This window comes from Bombus vancouverensis, chromosome 11 (genome assembly GCF_051014615.1).
Source record: "Bombus vancouverensis nearcticus chromosome 11, iyBomVanc1_principal, whole genome shotgun sequence".
NCBI classification, from domain to species: domain Eukaryota; kingdom Metazoa; phylum Arthropoda; class Insecta; order Hymenoptera; family Apidae; genus Bombus; species Bombus vancouverensis.
The window spans coordinates 744,566-764,744 of NC_134921.1; the positions used below are offsets into that span (position 1 = coordinate 744,566).

General features: G+C 43.5%; 1 pseudogene; it reads right to left on the minus strand.

The window, feature by feature from the left end:
- Positions 1–217: 217 nt before the first annotated feature.
- On the minus strand, positions 218–7,636 carry LOC143303375 (uncharacterized; annotated as a pseudogene).
- Between the last annotated feature and the right edge of the window lie 12,543 nt (positions 7,637–20,179).

The following is a 20,179-nucleotide window of genomic DNA, read 5'->3' on the forward strand; positions in this document are numbered from 1 at the left end:
ATTATTTTATTGAATGGATAAATCTATCACACCTTCTGAGCCAAAAAGAAAGACCTTTATTGCATGCTCTTACAAAAACGAGGGGTAAAAACAAAAAGGCATCTTAAGCCTATCGATTAAATCTATCGATTGTAACTAGGACTATCTTCTGTTACTATTTCTTATAACTAACGCATTTGCATATGGATGGCGAGCACGAATTCACGCTGTCGTTTACAACACCCCCTCTCAACGGAATTCGAATGCTCGTCAAACCAATGGTCTCTAGGTGAACACTATGACTTGGCTTGCTCAAGCTTTTCGTTAGTAAATCGGCTGGCATCTCATTTGTGGGCATATAGCGAATTCCAATGATTCCTTTTTGGAAAATTTCACGAATATAATGATGGCAGATGTCTATATGTTTCGTGTGACCGTGGAACACTGGATTTTGAATTCACTTGGCTGCATTCTGGTTGTCACAATATATTTCGATTGCTCTTTCTTCAGCGATCATATCAAACTTGCTTAGAAATCGTCGCAAGTATACGGCTTCTGGAGTGGCTTCTGTTAGCGTCATGCATTCTGCTTCGGTGCTGGAAATTGCCACACCTTTTCGCTTTCTAGATTCCCATGATATAGCACCATTCGATAGTTTGAATATGAAGCCAGTTCTGGATTTTTTATCATCAATATCACCCCCCCCCCCAGTCGGATTCGACATATCCTGTTATATCATCACCAATATCCCTGAAACACGGACCAATGTTAGACGTTCCCTTAAGGTAACGTCAGACCCTTTTGGCGGATAACCAATGACTTTCCTTTGGGTTGTTATTAAAACAACTTAGTACGCTCACAGCATATATTATATCGGGTCAGGTAGCTATGACGACATACATTAATGATTCGATCAATGGCTGATAGATGTTCGAATCAATTTCAGGTGAATCGTCATCTTTGCTTAAATTTATTTTTGCTTCCAATGGGGTAGTTGCGATTTTAGCATCTTCAAGACCGAATTTCCTCACCATATCTGTAATATATTTCCTCTTGACTTATTTTTACCTCTTTGATCTCTTCATTTTGATAAATGGCCCAAACAAAAATTCAATTTTCCAAGATCTCTTATTTCGAACTTTTCCATTAAATTTTCTGTTAAGTAAGTAAACAACATATATCTATTAGTGGCTATTATTAAGTTATCCACATAAACTGCCAGTGTGAGGATTTTATCTCCATCTCTTATTGAATAAACACAAGGATCTTCTTCAACTTGATTAAGGGGAAGTTCTTTCAAGCAGCCATTTAATTTATCAAACCATTTGTTTACCGGATTGCTTCAATCCATATAAAGATTTCTTTAGATGGTATATATAATCTTCCTTGCGCGGTACTTCAAAATATTTGGCTTGATGCATCTAAATATTTTCATTCAGATCACTATAGGTATATGCCATGGTTATATCCAATTGATATAAATCCAATTTTAATATAGCAGCTAAGGCCATTATAACTCTAATGGAAGTTAATCGTGCCACAGTAGCGAAGGTTTCATTGTATTTAATACTTGGTTTTTTAGCAAAACCTCTCGCTACTAACCTAGCTTTTTTGAGTTCAACTTTTCCATTTTCATTGTATTTGGTCATTAAAACCCATTTTGATGCAATTGCAGATCTATTTACTGGACATTTTACTAATTCCGAAACGTTATTTTTGATCAAGGCGTCATGTTACGTCGCGTGAAATGGTCCGTGCAACGTCCTTCACTGTCTGACCGTCAAGGCCCAATCCTCTTTCGACAGACCCTCAATAAACCTAAGGCCCCACCATAAACCGAATCTTACTAGCTTGCAGGAACCTTTAATCCTGCAAGTATTTTCGGTTTATACCTGGTATTTAAAACTGTCTTTAGGTTTATTGCACGTTCTTACAGATTACGGAGAAAGCGAATGGGTGTTTAACGGAAAAGCAGGTTTTTCCTATGCACAAGGTCACCCCCGAGTCACGTCGGTAGGAGGCTTCCTCCTCCAATCTTCACTTATTAATATTGGCTATAACCAATGGGCATCACGGATCGTTACCCTCACTGTTCTAACGAAAGTGTGAACAACGAATCCACGTTCTTAGTTCAAAAGACACATCCACTCCGAGCTTTCCTCCGTAATCACAAAAGAACGAACGTCACTGATCCCCTAGACTACAAAGCAGTCACTACATCTCTATACTTCTTCTACGACATCAGCAGTGTCAACTCTACGTCTCCTCTATTGCTACTTCAACTACAACAAGAAACTCAACTGTAAGGGCCTTGCTCTATTCCCAAAGAATATTGTGCATGTATATCGCATCTTGATACGCCAAATCATCGTCTACGACTTATATCATACGAAACGGTGTAACTCTTGAGTGTATTAAGTGTTGGAAATATAAATTTTATAACCCTGTTAATCGCAGCATTATACCACCTCAACCACCCCTATTATCTCAACGGAAATCAGGGAATCGATCTATTCGCGGCGTCGATTATTATAATAGTAACGGGAATTTACGACTCCCGTTGACGTGTTTCCTCGCGATTGCGTCTCCCTGTGATTGATCGAAAATACACGTCATGTTCCTCTTTCATGGCTTCTTTCCATTTTTCTGCATGAGGTCCAGATAATAATTCATCTATTAACTCAGTCGAATCATCATTGACTAATTGTACCGTTTCTTGATCAATTGGGACAGTCTTATAAATTTTCCTTGGTCTACCGACATTTCCTGTTTGCATTATGTGTGTCCTTCCTTCCCCCCTCCCCTCTTGACCACAGATCTATCCTGAACATAATTTTCATTTTGATTTATGTTTTCACCATCATCATGTTCTTCCTCATGAATCTCTTCTGTGATTTCTTCGTCAAGTTCTTGACTTATCAGTTCATATTTAAATTGTTCAAGTTTATTTTTAATTTTATCATTGTGGTACTCAATATTTCTTAAGAAAGAAACATCTCTACTTATTAAGATTTTTCTTTTACTTGGATCCCATAGTCGAAACGCTTTTGATTCATCGAAATATCTTGCTTCAAATTTACTTTTATCGGGCCATTTATTTAATACATAGGCTTCGGTACCAAAAATTTTAAGGTGATTCACATTTCGTTTCCTTTTGTGCCAAATTTCATGTAGTGTTTTACCATGACCTATTGGGCACCTATTCCTAATGTATGATGCCGTATTAATAGCTTCTGCCCAAAATTGGATAGGTAACTTTGACTGGATCAACATGCATCGTGCCATCTCCACGAGTGTTCTATTCATTCGCTCAGCTACTCCATTTTGCTGAGGTGTGTGGGCAGTTGTAAATTTCCTGCAAATACCACAATTTCCCAATTCATTTGTGAAATGCTATCCCAAATATTCCAAACCATTATCAGTTCTGAGGGTGTTACGCAGCCTAAAACATCTGCACGCCAGCCCGCGCGACCGGACAACAACCGGCCTGCGTAACGTCACTTCGACCCTCAATAAACCTAAGGACCCACCATAACTTTCACTTCCCTGTATTGTTTCGCCGTGTGTCTTCAATCCGTTTGTCTTGAAGAATTTCTAAAGCTTAAAAATATTCTCGAAACACAGTCGGTTTTTAGAGAGGTCCTTGGGTTTATTAGGCGCACTTAAAACACGGAGGAAGCGGGTATGCGCCCATTAGGAAAATCCGAATAGCCCTCTAATAAAACAAGCTGGGTTTTCTTCACGAATACGGTCATCTATCCACCACGACGGTAGGAGACTTCCTACTCATCCCTTCGAGCAGTAGTGCAGGTCATGACCAATCAACACCGTGGTTCGTTACCCTCACTTTTCCTAACGAAAGTGGGAACAACGAATCCGCGTTCTTTAGGCACAGGGGCCACCCACACCGAACTTTTCGTCCGTATTAGAAAAAGAGTGACAGTCAGTCTAAAACTAACGCCTAACGCGGCAGTCTACACATAGCGCGAGAGTCGCATACTTCACGCAAACCTTTTGTCGGTTCTCGGTGTTGTCGAATATACATCTCCTCTCCTAAATATATTATAGTGCTACGTCTATTAATACATTAACTTCCATTATAAGAGCCCTGCTCTAGCGTACATATCTATCGCATCTTCGTGCGACAAATTGTTATCTATCTATCTATGCTCATCAGTGTAATCTAAGTGAGCGATTGGTATAATCGTAACGGGAATTTACGACTCCCGTTGACGTCTCTCCTCGCGATTACGTCTCCCCGCAATTGGTCGAATTTACAGAGGGTTTTTACCTTGTTACCCGTTTGCCTTTCAACTAAAGCTCTAAATCTCCAAAATGAACTTTCAACTTCATCTTTTGTCTTAAGGATATACACATATACAAACCTTGATGTATCATCGATAAAGGTGGCAAAATACTTTGGTTCTGTTAGGGAAGTGATACATTTACACTGTACATGAGAGTGTGTGTGTAAGGGTCAGAGGGCGTCCAGGTCTTAGTTGAGACGTCAACGCCGTTAGCCGCGCTGGAAACACTCGTTCCCGGCCGATCACGAAAGTTAAGCAGCAGCGGTCACGGAGCGGTCTAGGATGGGTGACCGCTCCGTGAGGTGTTGACGAAAGAAGGAAGGAGGCGCACCGAAGCCATTTTTACCGGGACCATCCAAGGAGCACGAGGCAGGCAGAAGCCCCGGGACACAGGACTACCCTGGGAAAACACCGATGGATCTGATATTTCTTATAGTCGGGTGGCGGCTGGCCGGTGCCCGCGACACTAGCCAGTTCGCCGATCCGGTGCGGAAATTTCGGAGAAGTTGGTGGCCCCCACGGAGTCCTGTGAGCATCCCGACGGATCTGATATTCTCTCATAGACGGATGGCAGCTGGCGGTGTCCGCGGCACCTGCCAGTGCGCCGATCCGGTGCGGAGAATTTTCGGAGAAGTTAGTGGGCCTCACGCCTGCCAGGACCACGTCGAACCAGGAAGAGGCGTCAGGGGACGGGGTCCCAGGATGACGCAGCAGGAGCGAGGCGCTGGGGGGCGTGGTTCCCCCCCAGCGGTCCAAGAAGAGAAGGACGCCTCCCTTCGACAAGAAGGAGAGGTAGACGCCCGGGGGCAACCGGAGTAATTCGGGAGAGATCCCGGGTGCATCTCGACTCAGGCGTCAGGACAGGCCACCGTGGAGTTTTAGTCGGTAAGAGTCCGACACTACCCGCTAGCGGGTGTCCATGAGGATTTCTCCACGTTAAAAAAAAAAAAAAAAAAGGTCTTAGTTGAGACAAAAGACTGCCGTTAGAAGATTCTGTATAGTCGGTTGGCGACAAGCGTGCGTGCAAGACGTTCTTCAGAGTGTAATATAGATGTATAGCTGTTGTGTGTGAAATATAGTCAATTATTTGTATTTCCAAATCCTCGAATTTCCTTAACAGCTCCACCCAAAGATGTTTGTCTTATAGGGCCACATACATCAGAATGTATCAGTTCTAATTTTTCCAACATCTTTAATTCAGATCTTTTTGGCACTGGGGTTGTTGCCTGTTTGCCTTTCAAACATATATCGCAAGTATTCATTTTACTCAATCTTATATTAGGTAGACCATTTACCATATTTTTATTTATTAATCTCCGAAGATCAGATTCATTTAAGTGTCCATATGGATAGCGCCAATCCATAAGTGTATTTCTGTTTTCATATACCATACCAATATATTCGGATTTTGTATCTACAATATATATGTCGGATTAACATTAGAATTTAAGGCGCGTAACGATTCTTCGTTTGAATTAGCCATCGTTTTACAAAACAGAGATTATATTTACGCGTATATACAAGATTTTACAAAATATTATGAATGTTGAGTTTAATGAATAATAAGTTTAACAAACGATTAGATTAACTAATGATTAGATTAACGAATAATAAGTTTAACGAATAACAAGTTTAACGAATAATAAGTTTAACGAATAATAAGATTAACGGATAATATGTTTTACGAATAATAAGTTTAACGAATAATGAGATTAACGAATAATAGGTTTTACGAATAATAAGTTTAACGAATAATGAGTTTAATAAACGCTATTAACAATGTTCTTGGGTTCAAACAAATCCACGGTCAACGAGATAACTCTTTACTATGCGTAGAATAATTTTAGACACAAAAAAATACGATTGCTGAGTCGCTCGGTAAACTGCTCGATGTATCACTTTCCAAGGCGATCACACGAATGATGATCTGATGAAAATCTTTCTCGCTGTACGACTGCATTTGTTTGTTATATGCTCGCTGGAAGCGTCGAGAAGGTTCCAAACGCCGTTGCTAGGCAGTTTCTGTCTGGAGTTTGATTCCTAATACAACGTGTGTCCCATTATATCGACATCTCCAAAGTAGAATTCTATGTGATTTCTAGGAAGAACTATACAACCGATCCATACCTTCGTCAAGCAAAAAGTTCATCCCGTGACCGTGGCTACATTCGGCGACCAGTTGTCACCTCGAATCCACTTTCGCTATCACAAATATCGAGCAATTACAATCAGATTGAATGACAACAATTGCTTAATTACAGCTATGATAAAATCTAGGCTAAAGCATTAGAAGACTTTCCCAAAATTGCAAAGGGAAGGCTCCGGTTTTCCTTTCGTCTCCGACATATAAATCCCTTTTACGAATAGCAGTAATAACGACTTCATCATTCTTTCCAAATATTGTAGCCCTTCTATTTGTAAATACGATCCTTTTTCCATTTGCTGTAACTTTTGATACTGAGATCAAATTTGCTTTTAATTCTGGCACGTATAAAGCGTTTTCCAATCTAAATTTCTCAAGTTTGTTTCTTATACAACTAAATAATATTTCAGTACCCTTACCTTTGACTTCAGTTAATATGTCATTCTCTAATTTTACTTTCTGATTTCTGACTGGCTCTATGGATTCAAAACAGTTTAAGTCACAGCACATATGTGACGTAGCACCGCTGTCAATGCACTATTCCATCGGTGGTTCCATGTTTATATTCAATGAAATATCAGTAACAATACTATTTTATGCTGATTATCTTCATCCTGAATATTGGAAGCACGCAAGCATTGTTCAATTTTGGGTATTTGAGGAACTTGTACTAGTTGAGCTTTATGATCATCGTTTTTCTTCTTCAAACACTGATTTGCCTTATGTTTACGTTTGTGACAGTAAAAACATTCGATGTGTTTTACTTTGTTAGCTTTAATAAATCCATTTTTATTTTAAGAATTTCTATTTTTATCATAGCTTTTGTGTTTATTTGAATCTTCCACTTGCAGAGCTTCTTGGTAATCTTTTACAGCATTTGAATTATGACGAGAATCAGCTTCTTCTAATAATTTTATCTTAAGCGCATCTGGAGTAGGTAATTGGTCCCGCGATTCGATTGCACATCTAAAATTTACGTATGTGTTCGGGACGCTATATAATAATAGGATTGACAATAAATTATCAGCGATTGGAATATCCATTTCTTTTAATTTATCCACGTGACTGAAATAATTATTTAAGTGATCGTACATATTTTCACTACCGGACATTTTCGCGAATAATAATTGCTTTAGGAGCGTAGCTTTTCTTGCTTCACATGACATAGCTCACTCGAACTTATGGTAAGAATAACATCGGCTCTGACTTTACCATCCCTTTTATTCCATAAAGAGACTTCATCCAATGCTTCAGGTTTAATTATTGAACCATTTGCATATTTCCACAAGTCATCTTTAATGAGTATTGCCTCTATTTGTAATTTCCATGTGTCGTAATTTACTTTGTTTAGCTTTTTAATACTTAAACTCGCCCCGCTCGACATTTGTTTCTTTTTTTTTTCTTTTGACAACTGTATTATCACGCAAGCAATTATTGTATACTCGATAAAGCGCCCTTATGATATTCAACACTGAATCATCGATCACGCACCCATTTCTTTTGTTTTTAGGTTATCTTCTGCGCTCCTCAATATTATTACTATTAATAACATTTTCAATAAAATAATAACTAATTATTGCACCTGGGCCCGTAACCTGTTGCTATTTCTATACTCAGAGGTAGGATCACAATGGTAATTATTTTATTGAATGAATAAATCTATCACACCGTTCTGAGCCAAAAAACCTTCATTGCACGCTCTTACAAAAACTAGGGATAAAAACAAAAAGGCATCTTGAGCCTATCGATTAAATCTATCGATTGTAACTAAGACTATCTTCTAGTTACTATTTCTTATAAGTAACGCATTTGCGGCATGGATGGCGAGAACGAACTCACATTGTCATTTTCAACAATAAATAACAAAATAATATATTAAACAATATAATAATATATAATACTTAAAAAAATTGTATAAAACATAGTGCTCTGCGATAATCAATAGTTTAAGACATTTGAAATTTGATTATAGTCCATAAGGTAAAAATAATTACCATACCATAAGTACCATAAGGTAAAAAAAATAATGGATTATATGTGTCGGAGATGAAAGGAAAGCCGAAGCCTTTCCTTGGAAAATTTGGGAACATCCTCTAGTACTTTAGTCTAGATTTTATCATAGCTGTAATTGTTTAAAATTTGTGATAGCGAGATTGAGTTCGAGGTGACAATTGGTCGCCGAACGTAGCCACGGTCACGAGATAAACGTTTTGCCTAACGGAGGTCTGGAGTGGTTGTATGGGTTTTCCGAGAAGTGTGATTGTGGCGGCGTGCCGCCTCGAGAGCGGGCCTAGCCACGTGTGAGGTTGCCTCGGAGGTGCCGATACAATGGAACATACATTGTATCAATAAACAAACTCCAGGCAGAAACTGCCTAGCAACGGCGGTTGGAACTTTCTCGATGCTTTCAACGAGTGCGTATCAAATTCCAGGCAGAAGTTTTCTAGTAACGAGCGTTTGGAACCTTCTCGATGCTTCCAAACGAGTATACAAAAACAAGAGGCAATCGTACAGCGAGAAAAATCTCCACGAGGCAGGCATTCGTGCGATTGCCTTGGAGAGTGACACGTCGAGCATTTTCGTCAATCGTATTTTCGCCTAAGATTATTTTTTTACGCTTAGTAAAGAGTTACTCGTTGGCCGTGGATTCGTTTGAACCCAACAAAAACATTGTTAATAGTGTTCATTAAATTCATTATTCGTAAATCATATTATTCATTAATCTTACTATTCGTTAAGCTTATTATTCATTAGACTTATTATTTGTTAAGTTTTGTAACAGTCTTGTATATACGTGTACATATAATCTTGGCTTTGTGAAACGATGGCTAGTCCACGCGAAGAGTTGTCACGCGCCCAAAATTCCGATCTTAACCCGACATATGTATGATGTAGTAAATCAACTTTATGTATAGCCACATATTAGGGTTTTGATTTATTATGACGACGTTGGCTTGCATTGGGACTATGATTGTCTTGCGTTTTGAGTGGCGTTATGGTTAGATATACGACGACTGGCTATGACCTTGGACTATTCTTTACCTTTAATAAAAATGGAGAAGTATATTATCGGAAAAAAAGTAACGGCGCAGGGGGTTTCGGTGACCCCAGGCCCCGTGGCTGACTCGAGTGACGTTCCAAGCTCTACTCGGCGGTTATCTAGCGAGTGGGCAAACGACGAGAGGAGGGTGGGATCCGGGGCGCCCTCTCGATCGGGTGATACGACCGGGGACCATAGTAATGGTGCAACGGGGTGCAGAATTGGAGCAGGAAACCAGAGGAGCAGCAGAAAGAGTTATAAAGCGGCGAAGGGTCTCCCCCCCTCCCCCCAAGAAGAGTGCGAAGTTGCTGGAGTTTACCAACGGCATACGAGAGGCGGTAGAGAAAAAGGGCTCGGGCAGCCTAAAGACTAGCAGTGGACGGGCGCCGTCGAGAATAGTCTCTGTTATTACAGACAAAGGGGAATTCTTAACTCCTGTCGTGAAAGAAGCCATCGGAAGTGAGGAAAGGTCCCTCGTATCTTGGTCGAGTATGGCGGCGAAATCGACCAATGAGACGGTCGAGAAGACTGCTAACGCGTCCGAGGGGGAGGCTTCCGCCTCGGAGAGCAGCAGCTATAATACTCCGATGATGTTTAAAGCCAAACAACCGAGGTAACCACTCTCTAGAGTGGCAATGAAGAATAAAAATATTATTACATCAAGAATCGAGCCTGAAAAAGCAAACTATGTGCTAGTTAGTCTCGACGAGTGGGACGAGTTAAGGAATTTTATGACAGATGCCGCCGATGAAATGAGACATGCGGCGGATAAGCTTAAGAGGTATACCAACAAGGACTCAAAGATTGGGGAAATAGCAGCATCGGCCGATATGAAAATGGGCTGTGTTTGGGATAAATTAAACGTAATATTGAGTAAGAAGGGTCGTAGAGGCAGGAGGCGGGTGGATGTGCCCGCCGAGGTAAACGCTTCAACATAACCCCCCTCCCGCTTCGGCCCAAGTCGAAGTAGGGAAAGTGAGTACTAGTGGAATACAGTAGTAAGAGAAAAATTGTGTCACCAGCAGAGGACAGAAAGGGCGACGACATAAAAAGGACAAAGAGACGTGATACTTCGTACGCGGAGATATGCAGCGAGAGGAGAAGGAACGAATCCGATGTCACGACCGGCTCAGTTCAAAACCGAAGGCAATGATGTGGCGGCAATCGGCAACAATATATATCGCCTAAGCGAACTGCCTAATGAACCATCAATATCCCAACGGTGCTTCCGCCGAATGTTCGAGAAGAAGGCATGTGTGGCAACAGTCGCGGGCGCCTAACAAACTCGAGGACAGTGGGGATATTGAGGAGTGACAAAAGAAAAATAACCGATTCCAATCGGAAATAAAGTTGCAAGAAAAGTTAGCCTTGAAAAGTTATGCTTAGAGCTCAGAAGCAAATTGTAAAACCAAGTGTTAGAAAAAAAGTAAAGTTTCTTTTTTATTTTTATCTTAAATTTGTTTTTTTATTTGTTTTGTTATTTTACATGACACCGACCTCGTGACAAGAGAAACATGCGATTCTGGTGGGGAGTTAACTGTCCACATGACCAGGAGAGATAAAAGGAGGCTTAAAGAGAGGAGCAACAAATCTAGACCAACGATTAATAGACGACAGAGGGAATGGAAGCCGAGGACATGTAACAGACTTGAGGCTCTCTTGGTGATAGTCCGGAAGGATGAGGACTGGATCCAAAAGTATGGGGAGCTTACGAGGGCCAAGGAGGCATTGAGTGAAAGCACGGGTGTCAGGCGTACAAGGGACGGCGACATACTCGTTGCCATTAAGATCAAAGAAGCCATAGGGTCTGTGTTATCACCCTCCTGAGTAGGGTACCTGTGGAGATCAAGGACATCGGCCGGCAAGAAACTAAGGAGGATCTCATGCAGGACATAACAAGAGGACTGGGAGTAAACGATACCAGCGTGGTGGAGGTAAAGTCGTTAAAAGCAGCACCCTGGGGCACGCAGATTGCCATTGCTGTTATACTGGCTACGTATATCGCGAGCAAGAAAGGGAGAGTAAAAATGAGAACAAGCTTTACCGTTCTCACTATGCGGATTTTGCTTAAAATAATCAGATGTTATTGTTGCCACGATATGCGGCACATGACGAATAAGTGTTCGTGCAGTCCTAGCAAGAAGCGCTGCCGGAAATATGGCGAGATAGAGCACACAATATCAGTGCGAAGAGGAGCGCCAACTATTGGTAGAGCGATGAGCTCGCTACGTTAAGGAGCGAAACTCTAAGAGCTAGAAGGAGAGCCCAGCGAGCGGTGGCGGCCCGCAAGGATAATGACGAGGTCCTGGTGGCCGAATTCGAGGAAGCTAGGAGGCGACTGAAAACAGCGATCGGGCGTATCAAGGAGGAGAATCGGAAGGGGTTCTGCGCCACCTTAGATCAGGATCCATGGGGCAGGCCGTATCGAGTTGTGAGGAAGAGAATGATGCGGTCGGCTCCAACGGAGCCCCTTGGACGAGATAGAGTGAAGGGAATCCTGCATGACCTCTTTGTCACCAGGCAGGAAATGCGACCGGCTACACAAGAAGAGACATCGATCCCACCTAGCGAAGAAGGAGGGTTACACATCGAGGAAGTGGACATAAGGATGGCTGTTGGGAAATGCGATCCCAGGGAGGTGGTTGGAGTGGTAGGGATTCCTGACACTGTCGTGGGGTTATTGGCTGAGCAAAGACCTAGTGTCCTCCTGACAGTGCTCAACGGCATAAATACCTATGGAAAAATACCGGCGGTATGGAAATGGTTACTGTGGAATCTCGTGTATAATGGGGTGCTGGAGGCGCTGGACCGGGAGAAGGATACCGAAGCAGTAGCGTTCGTCGACGATCTGGCGATTCTACTCAAGGTCAGAGGGTCCCACGGCATCAATGAGAAGATAAGGGCATTCATAGCCTTGGCCAGAAGATTTCCACTAGCCGTGTTGTGAAGTACCTAGGGGTAAGTGTTGGATAGTGCTAGGGGATTCCCCCCTCCCCCCACCTCGTAGCAGTTTGTGATAAAGCGGAACGGTTCTTGGGCGCCGTCCGGAGCCTAGCCCCTAACGTGGGCGGGCCTAACGATGTAGTAAGAAGACTATATTATGGCCTTTGGGAGTCTGTGGTTCTATATGGCGCACCGATATGGGCCTCCTCTCTGGAAAGAGACACAAATAGGACGATCATGAGAAGGGCACAAAGGGCGGCGCTGATCCGTACGTCTACCGCCTACCCTACGGTGTCACATGGGGCACTGTGTGTGCTTACCGGTAGCATACCGATTTACATCAAGGCATGGTTGCGGTGGAAGCAGTATGGAGTGCAGAGGCGGATCAACGAGAGCCCCGAAGAAATGGCACATGTTGGGCAAGAAGAAATGAAGGATTTGGAGACGGAGGCAGAGGACAGGTGGAGATTGGAATGGGCGTTCCACAACCCCTACAATTGGACTAGGAGACTGGTAGAAAATCCGTTGATCTGGTACAAAAGAAAGAGGGAGACCAACTATCATACGATGCAGATCCTTACGGGACTCGGTATCGGTACCGTCACAGGATTGGTAAAGAGTCGTACACCAGTTGTTGGGATTGTGGAGCGGTGCTGGATGATGTCGAGTATGTGCTTTTTTGGTGCCCTAGATGGATAGTGGAGAGAACGGAGTTGGAGGCCGCGGAGGAACAGTTGTGGAACAAGTCTTATGCATTCTGTACAAAGGCGATGAAATGCCGGCTGTTTATCGAAAGGGAGATGGAGGTCACAAGAAGAAGAAGGGAAGGAAGGAGGAGAAGAAGGACCAGAGACGAGGAGAGAAGATAGATAAAGATTGGGTATGTTGTGCAGAGGCCAACCCGAAGTAATGTCGAATGACTGTACCAGGTTTGTACCTCGAGTACTGTAGCAGAGAGAGAATGAGGAGGGGTTTTTTAGTGGGTATGGTGATGTCATCTGGTCGAGTCCCACATAACATGGTGACACGGGTCTGGTTATGCGTAATAGCATTTTCCCCTTCTCGCGCAAAAAAGGGCACACAATATCAAATTGAGGAAACGATCTGAAGTGCACACTGTACAGTAGGGGGTACGAATTACGGACTAATCATGTCATGGCGTCTCTAGCCTGCTCTACGCTCAGCAGGATAATACGGAAAGAGGCAACTAGAGGGAGAGCACCCTGAAGGTGGTTCAGATAAATTTAAATAGGAGTAGGCTTGCCCAGGACCTGATGCTGGCCTGGGAAGGGCGCGTCGATGTAGTCATCATATCTGAACCAAATAGACAGCTCCCCTTTTAGTACAAGGGGGATGCATCTATCTTGGCAACCATATTTAATGGACTTCACCCTAGCGAAAATACGCTGATCGAAGAAGAGGGGTTTGTCGGGATCAAGATAGGGGAAGTGTACTGCGTGAGCGGTTACTGCTCGCCCTATGATCAGTACTTAACTATGATCAGTACACTGAGAGGCTCGACATATCCATCGGGACAACTGCGAGGAGGTGCAATGAAGTGAACATGGTTGGTGATTTCAATGTGAAATCCATAGTATAGGGTTGCCCTAAGAATGACAGAAGGGAAAAGACGCTGACGGAGGCTCCTATTGGGATCCTGGATGGCTTTACATTTCAGAGAGGCTCGAAGAGGAGTTTCCTGGATATAATGAACGCGAGCAGTAAGCTCTTCGAGAAGCATAAGCGTTCTGGGATCCTTGGAGAATGCAGTGCTTCGGATCACAGATACGTTTTGCACGAGTTCAGAGGAGGCGCTAATTATAGAAGGAAGAAATGTTTTAAATATTCGACGAAGGATGTTATGCCCGAAAAGTTTTTAAGTAGTTTCGACGACAAGAAAAATAAATTATTGAAGGATCAGCCCAGGGAGACGATAAAACAAGAGGATTACCTATTACCACTCAATAAAGTATTTCCCCCTAAGGGAAAAGAAACCCAAATTATTGGTGGAACGACGAGATAGCGTGGCTTCGGGGGGGGGGGCTTAGGAAGAGGAGATTAACACAGAGATCGAGGCGACAAAATAAGGAGCGCGCTGTTCAGCTTGATGCCGATTACAGGAAGAATAGGAAAGAGCTCAGGTCAGCTATCTATTCGAGCAAGAAGCTGGCCTGGAAGGAGTTCACAGCTACCCTCGACCGTGATCCATGGTGCCTTCCATATAAAAGAGCCATTGCCAAGCTCAGCAAGCTGAGAATATTATCGCCAAACTCTTCCTAATCGAGGACACGGACGTTGCTAATGAGGACGTAATAGAGGAAAATGGCGGAGGAACCCCCGGAGTTGGTGTGGCCCAAATGGACGAGCTCAGGTAGCGGTTGGTCGGCTGAATGGAAACAAAGCCGTTGTGATCGACGAGGTGCCGGGAACGGTCATTCAGTGGATTTTCGGGCATCGGGCGCACGATCTGCTCGATACGGTGAACTCTATTTACGTGATGGAAAAAGTTCCAGCGAATTGGAAAATGGCCAGGTTGATCTTGCTCAATAAACCGGGTAAGGATCCCATGTTGGTCTCGTCGTATTGGCTAAGAAGTATCCTACCGGCGATGAACAAAGTGTGGGAATACACAGTCAAGTTGGCCATCGAGAAGAAACTGAGAATGGACCCATTCCACCGAAATCAATTTGGATTTCGCAAAGGGAAAAATACCATCGATGTCATCACGTAGGTCTGCAAGTTCGCTGATTCTTGCAGAATGAAGGGCATGGTCTGCGTCACGATGTGCATCGATGTTAAAAACGCGTTCAATTCCCTGCGGTGGGAGGTAATCCTGAAAGAGGCGAAGCGCAGGAGCCACCCTTACATTCTGACGAGGGTTCTCGCAAACTACCTCAAGGACTGATTCGTAGTTCCAGACAACCTGAGTGGTCTTATCGTTAAACAAATTTTTGCTGGTGTTCCACAGGGCTCTGTGGTAGGCTTCTGTGGACCTAGCTTACGATGGTCTGCTGGCCAGATTTGACAATCGAGTGAATTTGAGAGCTTTTGCATTTGCGGACGACCTTGCTATCTTGGTGGGTCTGAAGAAGAAGGAAAGTGTGTAGGTCAACTTGAATCTCCACATGAAGACGATCCTGAAATGGTGTAAAAAGTCGGGTCTCCAGATAGCAAAGAATAAAACTGAGATCATTTTATTGAATAAGTGCTCCAAAGAATTTTAACATAACTTTGACAGGAGAGGTGCTTAACACGCGCGAAAGTGTTAAATACATAGGCGTGGTATTGGACTCCGAAAGGAAATACAGTGACCTCATCGAAGTAGTTTGTACTAAAGCAGACGCGTTTGTAGGCGCCATCAGAGGACTACAATCGAGTATGGGAGTCGGCCATGCTATATGCTTTCTTGGTCTGGGTGGATGCGCTTAGCAGGATTAAGACAGTAGGCGAACTCTGCAGGGCACAGAGGAGTGCCTTGATAAGTACCTCAACTATTATTACTATTAACAGTGCTGACGCGCAAAGAAGGATTGGTAGGGGAGGGGCTTTTAGTCGGTATGGCACTACCATCAGCCGAGTCCCACATAACCCGGCGACGCGGGTCGTCTGGCACGCGTAATGCATTTTCCCCTCTTCGCGAAAAAAAACAAAAAAATAGGTCCTAAGACAAACTTAGCATCACCATTCGGTATTATTTCGGGGTTGCCGTCTATCCGTTACCTATTTATCCTTGTGCATTTTGTACTTCTGTGGCGGCTCTCAATAGCAACTCACGTCGGAGGGTGGGTACGCAGTGGTTAGTGCCTTACGTTACGAACGTTCGGGATCCGGGTTCAAATCCCAGCGCCCGTAATCCGATTCTTCTTCCACGACACTTAAATTAGAAGTAAACGCCGCAGTACCCCACCAGCGACATATAAACCCGTAGTAGAACTAGCACCTCAACTATACCCGCACCTCACTTCTTTCTTCCCACTTGAAAAATAAAGAATGTCAAATGCGATGTTTGCGAAGTAACATTGTCCACCAATCGTTTTGAACAATAAATTTTCGATAAACCCCATGAAGAATTCGGATGTTATTTACTGTATGTACGACTGACCGCGCACGATGATAGGGACCAGTCCTCTGAAGTAGGGCCATGATGCAAATGCGTTTAGCCTCTCTCTCACTAAATTTTCCAGCCCCGTGCGCTAGATTATCCATTTCAGACATATGTACAGCACGTGCTCCGCCTCGTCTTCTGTATCCCCATAATCCCAACATTTTAATTCCACGTCTTTCCTTGCCTTTCTCCTGCATTTGTGGAATAAATAATGCCGTGCCCAGTTAGCATTTGCATCGTGTAGTGATATATTTCTTTCTTATTTATATTGAACATTATTGCATTTTTTACAATTTTTTCAGCGAAATTATCTTTGTTATAATTATTCCATTTGATTTACGACTCTTCGTTTAGTTTAATTATTATTTATTTATTATATTATTAGGTATTATATTATTAATTTCTAGCATCAGGGTGTTGCGATTACCTACCCCATGTTCCACTTGCGTTACTCTCTTAGGATTTCTTGTTTTATTATATATTTCCTTCCTCATGCTTGCCTTGATGTAGATCGGCATGTTGCCGGACAATACGCATAATACCGCATGAGAGACTGTACCGTACGGCGTAGTTGTTATAATCAGGGCCATTCTTTACCCCCATTCATCACTTTCCTATTTTTTGCAATATTCAAGGCTCCGGCCCACATCGGTACTTCGTACATCACTATTGCATCCCATGCGTTATAATACAACCTACGGACTAAGTTGGGAGATCCGTTTACGTTCGGCAAGATACTTCTCAACGCGCCGAACCTAACAACCGGTTCTCCCGTACACTAACAATGTGATTATCAAACCTCCTCCTCCCATCATAATAACCCCTAAGTATTAAATTGCCTCTTTCGTTTGGGTTTCCAACTCTCCCAACATTAGTTTGATTATCCTCGGTATTCTCCTGTCGGCTATCATTATGATTTCAGTTTTGTCCTTCACTAGGCTGGTTCCTACAGTCACACCCCATCTTTTTCATTACTTCATTTATTCTCCGATTCGCACATTCATTTTTCTTTATGGCGCACGTAAGCGCCAAGTCATCCACAAACCCAATGGCTTTTATTGTCACGTTATTTTTTAAGTAATTCATCGTATGCTAAGTTCCACAGGAATAGTCCTAGCACTAATCCCTGCGGTACTCCCGCAAACACCCCACTTTCCACCGTGCCGAACGCATTGCTGACAATTACTGTTCTATCGGCCAAGTAGTTCTTCACTAGCCTTCTTATCTTGGCTGATAACGATCATATCATTTCTTTTCTTATACTCTCCCAGCTGAGAGTACTGAAAGCGTTCTTTATATCGAGCGTTACCAGCACGTAAATCTGCCCTTTCTTCTTACAACTGTCCGCAATTTTCATAACTGGAGTTATTGCGTCCACACTGCTGCGTTTCCGTCGAAAGCCATATTGCTTCCTATGGAACGGATCCATACTCATGCATCTCTCCATCACCAGTTTTAAGCATTTTTTCCATACTTTGCTTAGTGCTGATAGTATGCTGATGGGTCTACACGCATTGGCTAATTTCGGATCTTTACCCGGCTTTGGTAGTAAAATCAACCTTTTTTTACGTGGAGGAAATCCTCACGGACGCCGCATCGCTTCTGGGGGAGAGAGAAGCGGCGCGGTAGTGTCGGACTCCAACCGATTAAAACCAACCTTCCCTGTTGCGATCTAGGGTGGCCCAGGAACTGTAGGTAAGCAACAAACACTGAGCCTCCACCGCGCGCGTGATGATCCATCCATTCGCTGGTGGCATGATGTGCGGTTATGTCACACCGCTGCCCGTCGCTGGGACCGCCGTGCAAGGCCGCTTGGATCCCCAACCGGCCTGCGTGGCGGTCCCTGGGCGCTGAGATTTTCAGCGCCTAAGTTTAAACCGCAGCGGGCCTCGCCGAGGTGTGTCCACGGCCTCTGTCACCCGTCGATCCGCTCCGCGTGGGAGTCCCTCCCTCACCCGCCCCGCCGCCTCCTTCCGGAGTATAACCTGCTCGCAGAAGGAGGCGACGGCTCGCTTGTCTCTCTCGCTCGTCAGTATCGCGTTGAAGATCGCCGGCGGCGAGAGGTTCGGTGCCTTTTCCACAGTGTGGGCATGGCGCGGCACAGCCCACGCAGGGCAGTGCTCCAGCGTGTGCTGCGCCGAGTCCACACCTGCGTCGCAGTGGTGGCAACGCGCGGTCGCCTCCTTCCTGATTCGATGTAGATACTCGCCGAAGCACCCGTGCCCGGTGAGTACCAGCGTCACCCTGTAGTTAAGGTGAGGGGGCGCCACCGTTCAACCAAACATCCCAGATCGGAAGGACCGCTCCTAAGGCCCTTAGCCACGGCGAGGAAAATCAACCTGGCTACTTTCCATCTCTTTGGAATTTGCTCTGTTTCGTTGAACCCGTTTATCATTTCCGTTATTATGTCGTTTCTGTGACCTACAATTAACTTAATGATGTTACTCCGTCAATCCCTACCGTCCTCTTAAAGCTAATTTTCTCTGCGATTTCTTTTACATCGTCCTTCTCTACTATTAAATCGTGTTCCTCTTCGTCGGTCGTGTCCATTACTACAATATTCTGCTGTAACGGTCCGTGCGTCGAATATAAATAGCTCATTTATGATTGTCCTTACCTTATTAACCGGCATATCATCTGGCGGAAATTTATTCTTGCCATAACCGTACGGTATGGCTTTCCACAGGGGTCTCTTTCTAAGACCTCACAAAATGCCGTTTACGCTCTCTTTTTGCTTTTAGCAATTTCGTACTTCATCTTCCTCCTCATTTCCTTGAATTCCTTTATAAGAACATCTATTGCTATATTTACTTTTCTCTTCGTTCTCGTCACGTTCCTCCTCGCTTTGGTCACGTTTTTAGGTCACTAATTTCGTTGTCCCACCAATAGTTTCTGCATTTATGCTTCGCCGCGCTACCTGCTTTTTTTCAATTTTTACTTACATGTTTTTTCTATGCACCTCCGTATTCTTACCGCTCTGTCGGCTAAGTCAGTATTATTTACAATCTCGTCTGTCAACATTTCGTCCAATTTCTCTATAAAAACATCAGGTTCGAGTTCCCTTGTCGATTACTTAAAATATTTCGACTTGCCGGTGCAAATATTAGTCTTAAATTTGTGTAAAACGTATAAATGGCCCGACGAAGAATAAATACTTAAAACTTTGCTGCCCACATGTCTTACTCTTTAACTTTACTATTACTATTTTACTACTTTATTTCAACATAGCTCTCCAGTTCCGTCCTATCAAGGGATTACCTAGAGCAGTGTAACAACGCATGCTCCGCGTCGTCTATTTCCGCGTCACAATCGCAGCATTTGAAGTGAACCTCTTTGCTAATCGTCCTAAGATACGCGTTGAATATCCCGTGTCCGGTCAACAGTTGCATCGTCCAATGATCAGCATTTCTTTTGTACTTCTTAAAGGCACAAGCCTCACACACTAATTTCTTTATCCCATTATCTTCTCTGTACACACTCCATTTATCCCTACACCTGTCGTCTATACGTTCTTCCACCGTCCTCCTTGTTTGTACAGAACTTTCAGCAATTCCTGCTCTAGATAGAATTTTCTCTGATTCCTGTTCCCATCATATTCTCGTTGATACATCTTTAGTTCGTAGATCTCAGCCCGCAGCCGCACAATTGGCATTGTGCCCGTC